Raw genomic sequence first — 7,092 nt, 5'->3', positions numbered from 1 at the left:
TTCTGAGCTCATTGACAAATACTTGCATCTATTCAGTCTTGTCCATATTATGAGTGGGATATGCTACTAGAATTCTTTTGAATCTTTTGTAAGCGTCTCCTAAAGGCTCACCCTCCTTCTGCTTGAAGTTCAAAATGTCATACCTCTTTCTTATAAAGACCGAGGCAGGGAAATACTCATTCAAGAAAGCCTTCTCCATCTCTTCCCATGATGTGATACTGCCTGCTGGAAGAGAATAGAACCACTCTTCTGCTTCTTCGGCTAATGTGAACGGGAACATTCTCAGCTTCTTCGCTTCTTCTGTATGCCCTTCAATTTGTAGAGTTGTGCTCATGGTCAGAAATCTCTGTAGGTGCTTGTTTGCATCTTCATTAACCTTTTCGGTGAAAGGTTTTCTTTCCAGCTGATTTATTGTGCTCAGATGCAATTGAAAATTTGCCGCATTTACCGGTTGGTTGACAATTGTGAGTCTACCACCCGGTGTGTTCATAGCACCGTAGTCACCAAGGAGCCTCTCAGGAGGAGGAGGATTTTCACCCATGACTTCTTCTTCACTTTCAGAATCTGAACCTGAATGAACTGAAACAATTTCTTCTTCAGATTCTAGATTAGCCAACCAAGCTTGTCTACGCCTTGCGTGTAAAGTTCTTTCAATTTCTACGTCAAAAAGAAATTCAGCTGAGGCCTTACCTCGCATACACAGATTAGACAAATACTAGAATTAGGAAAAATAAATAGTGCAGAAAATAAAATTTTAGTCGCAGAGCAACAAAATTTTAAATGAAATAAATCTAAAACTCAATTATCTTCGGCAGTCCCCGGCAACGGCGCCAAAAACTTGGTCGGTAAAATAGCAAGTGTACTATTTTGCCTATGTAGTAGTAATGGGAAAATCCCAAGTATCGAATCTCAAGGACTGCTTGACGATATAGAGTTTTATCAGTATTTCAATTAAACAAAAGTTCAAAAGGTTGTTTCGGTTGGTTTTGCAAATAATGTAAATAAGCAGAATATTAAAACGATGAACAGAGATGAGTAGGTTGCTAGGGGTCGGTGAATGATTCTTCCTGTAACAACTATCCTTCTCAATACAATAACATAGTTTCACAATTGGTTACCGGTTCTCAAGAATATCTAATCCTAAGGCCTTAATGAAAAGATCTTTGACGTCACAACCTAATTACTATGTCCATAGATAATTATAATTATGATCAAGCATTCCAATACCAAGAATTTCCGGTTAAGATAAAATATCCCTAGTCCTAGGTGATAATTATTATCCTATGTTCTTACTCATGTCAATGAACAATTGCTGCCCAGCTAAATTTATTCATACAAATTCATTATCCGTTTTTCCGACGGTTAAGACATAAAGAACAGATGTAAAACAAACCAATAGTATGAAAACCAAATTGTTATTGCATCAAAGAAATAAAGTTATCACATTCAGAATCAAGATCACCCCCCTAGCAATGGGGGGTTTAGCTACTCATAAAAATAACAAAAACCATAGTGTAAATTGTAGACATTACAGATAAATGAATGAAATCCAATCTTCAATGGCAAAAGCTCATAGAATTCTTCAATCCTTGCATAAAATCTGAGTTCTCCAGCCTTCTACAGTGTATTTTCGCTCCCAAATTCGTCGAACCCTTGTCCCAACGTGTTTTCGTCCTTTTATTCCAGCGTTTCTGGGCTTTTCAGACCAAAAGGCCCATGACAGTAAGTGCACACGCGTGTGGGGACGCGTTTGGGACAGTGGGACGCGTCCCGGGACGCGTTTGGGCAGACGGGACGCGCGTGGGGACGCGTTTGGGCAGACAGGCATTTTTCCTTTGTATTTCTTTCTCCTGGGACGCGTCCCGGAACGCGTCTAGGCCAGTGAGACGCGTGTGGGGACACGTGTGGCATGCATGAACATCCTGGGACGCATGTGGGAACGCGTTTGGGCAAACGGGACGCGTCCCGGGACGCGTCTGGGCAGCAGATGGCACTTTTCACTTCCAAACGCGTGTGGGGACGCGTTTTGGCAGCTGATTGCATTTTTCTTCTTCCACACGCGTCTGGGAACGTGTTTTGCCAGTTTATTCACTTTTCTTCAATTTTTCACTTTTCCGCCTCGATTTCTCCCATTTCATTTACCTGAGCCTACAAACACTATAACACACAACCAAAGCATAAAATGACGAATAACGAAATAAAACACTAAATAAAATAACTTAAAGATAACTAAAAACAACGGTAAAAATACGTGTGAAAACCACTGATCATGTTCATCATTGAGGAGGAATCGATGAATGTTAATCCCTAATACCTTAGTAGATTTAGGTTGTGATGAGTAAAGTCGAATATGGAGTATTATACTATTGATGTTGGATGAATCCTATGTTGTTTAAAATGTGAAATTTCTGATTTTAGATCCAAATCGCAGGCTGTACAGATGAATTCGCGAGGAAGACGAATGGGTAAGTTGCAGGTTTTGGTAAACTGCTGCCCATTTGCGTATGATACGCGTATGGGAGGTAGATAGGAAGACGAATGGGTAAGTTGCAGGTTTTGGTAAACTGCTGCCCATTTGCGTATGATACGCGTATGGTACGCGTATGGGGGTAGATACGTGTATGGTACGCTCCCCAGATGTGCATCAAATTGCACTTCCTGCTCGTACGCGTATGATACGCGTATGATGCTTGGCTGGTACGCGTATGCCTGGCTGGTACGCGTATGTGTGTGTTTTGTGTGGAAAATAAGTTCTGCTCATACGCGTATGGTGCGTGTTTTTTTTGTGAAATTCTGGCCCTGTTGGTACGCGTATGGTACGCGTATGGCCAGCGTGAACTGCAGATTTTGCTGTTTTGTGATTTTGAAAGTTTAACGATGTGTAACTTTTGAACTGATGAATCTGTATGAATTATTGCTATATGATTTATTTAATGATGTTAATGTATATATGAACATACTTGTTAATGATTATGATGATGAATGAGTATAAGATGATGTTACTCATAGTATGATGATGATGATAGTATGTTGTATATATGTTTGCATGAATTCATAACCATTGATGAGGACTGAACTCTAATGATGAGAGGATTCAGTGAAGGGAAAGATTCCCACTGTGTGGAATCTGTGCTGGCAGGGCCATATCTGGATGATGATAGATCGGTCGGTGGGTTTTCCCATTGATGATGTTGGTACCACATGCATAGTGTCAGTTTCATACATATGCATGATTTTTATAACATGATTAATATATGTTACGTGATGACTTGACGTCTGTGGATGTGTGACGATGATGTGTCTGAATGTGAAACGATTGGGTGAATGATATAACTATGATATATTGTTATTTATAATGCGATAACATTGGTTAACTGTGATGAGACTCACCCTTACTTGTTGTCATTTTTCAGATTGAGGATAGCGGCGTGACTTGGTGAGGATTAGCTCATAAGTCGGTTTAGTTGTCGTGTCGGGTGTCATGCTCTAATAGATGTAACACTGGGAACGCGATGTTTTGAGTTTTAAAATATAACTCTATTTGTTTATTTTAGTTGAAGTTTGATATATTAATGATGTTATGTTGACTTGACGATTTATTTCCGCTGTGTAAACATGATAATTTGAATTATGAGTTATATTTAGATGTTCTTGGTGAATGCATGACACATGACGAACATGGTTTTCTTTATTCTATGAATTGTGACACCTTTCTGCATGTTACTCTAATTTAATTCTGTTAATTGCCGTGGGTTATTAGAGGGGTGTTACACCTAAGGCTATCATCTCTCTTGTTCATGGTGAATTCTTCCCTATCATTGAAACCACTTTGAGAAAGTTGTTTGGGTTTGTTAGTGCTTTTATTGTCTGATTGGCATCTATGTTTGGTTAAAACATAATAGCAGTAAAACATAATACAAATGTGAATCTTGCAAGTTTATAAAGATCAAAACAGGTACAAGCAAGATGTTAGATGGAATGTCATGACATCAACTCATGACATCGCGCCTGCAGAACTGGAAGGAAGATTCAGTATGGTTTACAACAGATACAGAATATTCTATGTGAATATTATGTAATCCTAAGTGGCGCATATTTACAGGTCAAAAGAATAATTGAAGAATCAGATCAAAAGATTGAAGATTCACGAAGAATCAGATCAGAAGATTGAAGATTCAGGAAGAATCAGATCAGAATATTGGATTCAGCAATTTCTAGTTTAGGAAACTCAGGATTAAAAGACCTAATTTGTAGCAGAATATTTTCTACATATTTGTAACAGCCAGAGTGCTGCGATTTGTAAGCCCAAGTCCAATTGGGATCAGGTTATAAATAGGAAACTTTGTAACCTAGTTTAGTAAGCTAACCAGCACTTAGAAAGATGTAGCCATTAGGGTTAGCCGTGTAGGTGAAACTCCCGGTTTGTGGGAAGGTCACTAATTTGTCCTTCTCGAAACCTGTAGGTTAGAGAAGTGATTGTCCTCACTCGAAACCTGTAGGTAAGAGTTGAGTATTGTAAGCTTGATTGAAACTGTGATGCAGATCAAGTATGTGTTCATTGTTAATTGTGTAAATAGCTGTTGCAGGGTTGTAACAGTTAGGTATCACCAGGGAGTGAGCAGAGGTTTTCTTATCTTGGATGGAGTTCTGAGATAGAGATTGCATTGGGTAGTGACTAGGTAAACTAGAGGTTGTTTATCTGTAAACCAAAGGTTGTTTATATAAAATAGTACTACTGATAGTGGAATCTTCTTCCTGGCTTGGTAGCCCCCAGAGTAGGTTAGTTAGAACCGAACTGGGTTAACAATTAACTGGTATCTATGAACAGAGAAGAAGCTCATCAAAACCTTCATGCGGGAGTGAAGATATTGATAAGGTAACCTCTGTTATCTGTGAGTTCATCAAGTCAGGATTTTGGTTTGGTCTAATTAGTTGCTTGGTGCAGAAGCAAGCATTGTGCAAGATTGAGTAACAATCAATCTGTAGTTGTCATGCTTACTACTAACACTTAAAGTAAGCATTGTGTGAATTCTGTTGATATATGACTATTTTTCCGCTGCATAGTCTCTGAAAAACCCTAGGGTTATGAAGGTTCAACAGAGTGTATGGCAGGTATTGACAACTATAATTAAAGTGTCAAAAGATACTTGAGTAATCTCTCAAGTCCACTCATAATGGCATGGTTTATTAGAGCTGATGAATGTCACCTGTTCAATGATATTCATAATTATCTACAAGTGGGTACCTTGAAATCTTCAAGGTTGAAGTGTTCCTAGAAGGAGGAACAGATGTCCTATATGATGTTGGGACATTAAGAACTGGTATGTAGCTACCAGCTGAAGAACAGATGTTCTGGTGCTAAACTAATGTAGTGTGAGAACATTGGTTTGGAACTTACTCCTGGTCTGGAAGAGGAGGGCTAAGTTAATCAGGACACAATTAACATGTGCTCAGTACCACTAAGAAAAACTCATAAAGGTATTCCTTTCTAATCTTTTATGTTGTACATTTGAAGAGCCTATATTTGTAAGTTTCCTCTGATCAACGAAACCAGATAAGTATTCATAACCATAGAGCCGTTGTTGGAGCTGAATACTGTGTCTCAATCACAGTGAAATATGGTTAAGAATGTGTACTGCCCTAGTTGTTATCCAGAAAGGGTAGTATGATTTTAAATCAAGGAAGTCAGTTGGATCTGACTAAGTTAGTGTTATGCTATGACTAAGTCTGTTCCAGAAACCTAGCTGAGGGAATCTCCTCTATAGGTACAGATCATGGCATCCTTCATCTCAAAATCAGAATTAAAGTCTGAAGAAAAGTTTATTGAGATGCTGGCTATTTTATCCCTTGATGTGACTGGATATTGCTGACTATTGGATTATTTTGGTACTAACCTGAGTATTGTCAATTTGACATTAAAGATGTTAACCAAGAACCATGAAGGATGATGTCACATCTGATGTTACAACATCTCAAGATCTTCAGTTATTTTATGTATTTGCCAAGAACAGAAAGTATAAAAGTGAAGAGGTAATCAGTCAGAATGACCTAGTGTGAGTAGCAAATTCTAACTGAAAAGCTATTAAGTACTTTGACGGGAGACTTAGTACTTATTAGGTTTAGAACCTGGATGCTGAGAAGAAGTTCTTACAACCATGAGTTCTCAATTATCTTCACACATCAAAGAAGAAGGCAAGAGTCTCTGATGTGGGATACTGATTCTATTAAATATCTTGATGGGAGCTGGATATTTACAAAGTCTGTATAAAACAACTCAGACATGTTATTGAAGATCAATTTATGGTTTTACAATCACAGTTTCTTCTATTCCAAGTTACAGAATGTGGCAATCTGAATCTTGTGTAGCAAGCAAACTAAGGTTTCCAAAGCTTGGAATCTATGGCAAATTCCAAATGAAGGAAACTTCAAGGACGAACATCAAAGATGTCCTAAAGCTGTATATCTCAGGGGGAGTAAATGAGTATGAAGATCAACAAAGACAATGTTTTTCTACTTCTTTTCATTTGAAAAGTCTTTCAAAGACTAATCTTGAAGAAAGAAGAACAAAGTCACACAAAATCCTCAGAACATAACTCAAGTCATGTGTATTCTCAAAGATCAGCAAAGAATATTCTTTGCATTATCATCTGACGACATGAATTGATGGTGTGTATCACTTGTTCTGATATAAGTGAACGATCCAACCTATGCACAAGTCCACCTGGTGCAGTTTGTTCTCAAATAACATTTCTTGATTAAGGCTTTGGGTGAAGTCCAGGTATGTTGTTTAAATTGCTCAGGATTATAGAGTCTTTTTGTTTTGTTTGAGTCTTGTTTGAGTCCCTCATGTTCTTCTTTCGAATTGAGAAGTGTCTAGAGTCTAGGTTATGATTGTCTATTTGAGTCAATCATAGGGTTTAAGGGTAGTGTTCAGGCATATTGTTAAGTCTTAGGTCATTCTTTACAACTGTTTGGTAAAGAACAAAGAGTCTTGTTTCGAGTCGTGAGCACAATTCGTTTCTTGTGTTCCAAGTCCTCTATAGAGATGTGTTATCTCTATGGATAGTCAAAGAGTTTGATTGAGTTCAGATG

The sequence above is a fragment of the Vicia villosa genome, linkage group LG4 (assembly GCF_029867415.1).
Source record: "Vicia villosa cultivar HV-30 ecotype Madison, WI linkage group LG4, Vvil1.0, whole genome shotgun sequence".
NCBI classification, from domain to species: domain Eukaryota; kingdom Viridiplantae; phylum Streptophyta; class Magnoliopsida; order Fabales; family Fabaceae; genus Vicia; species Vicia villosa.
Note: the sequence above shows the minus strand (reverse complement) of the source record.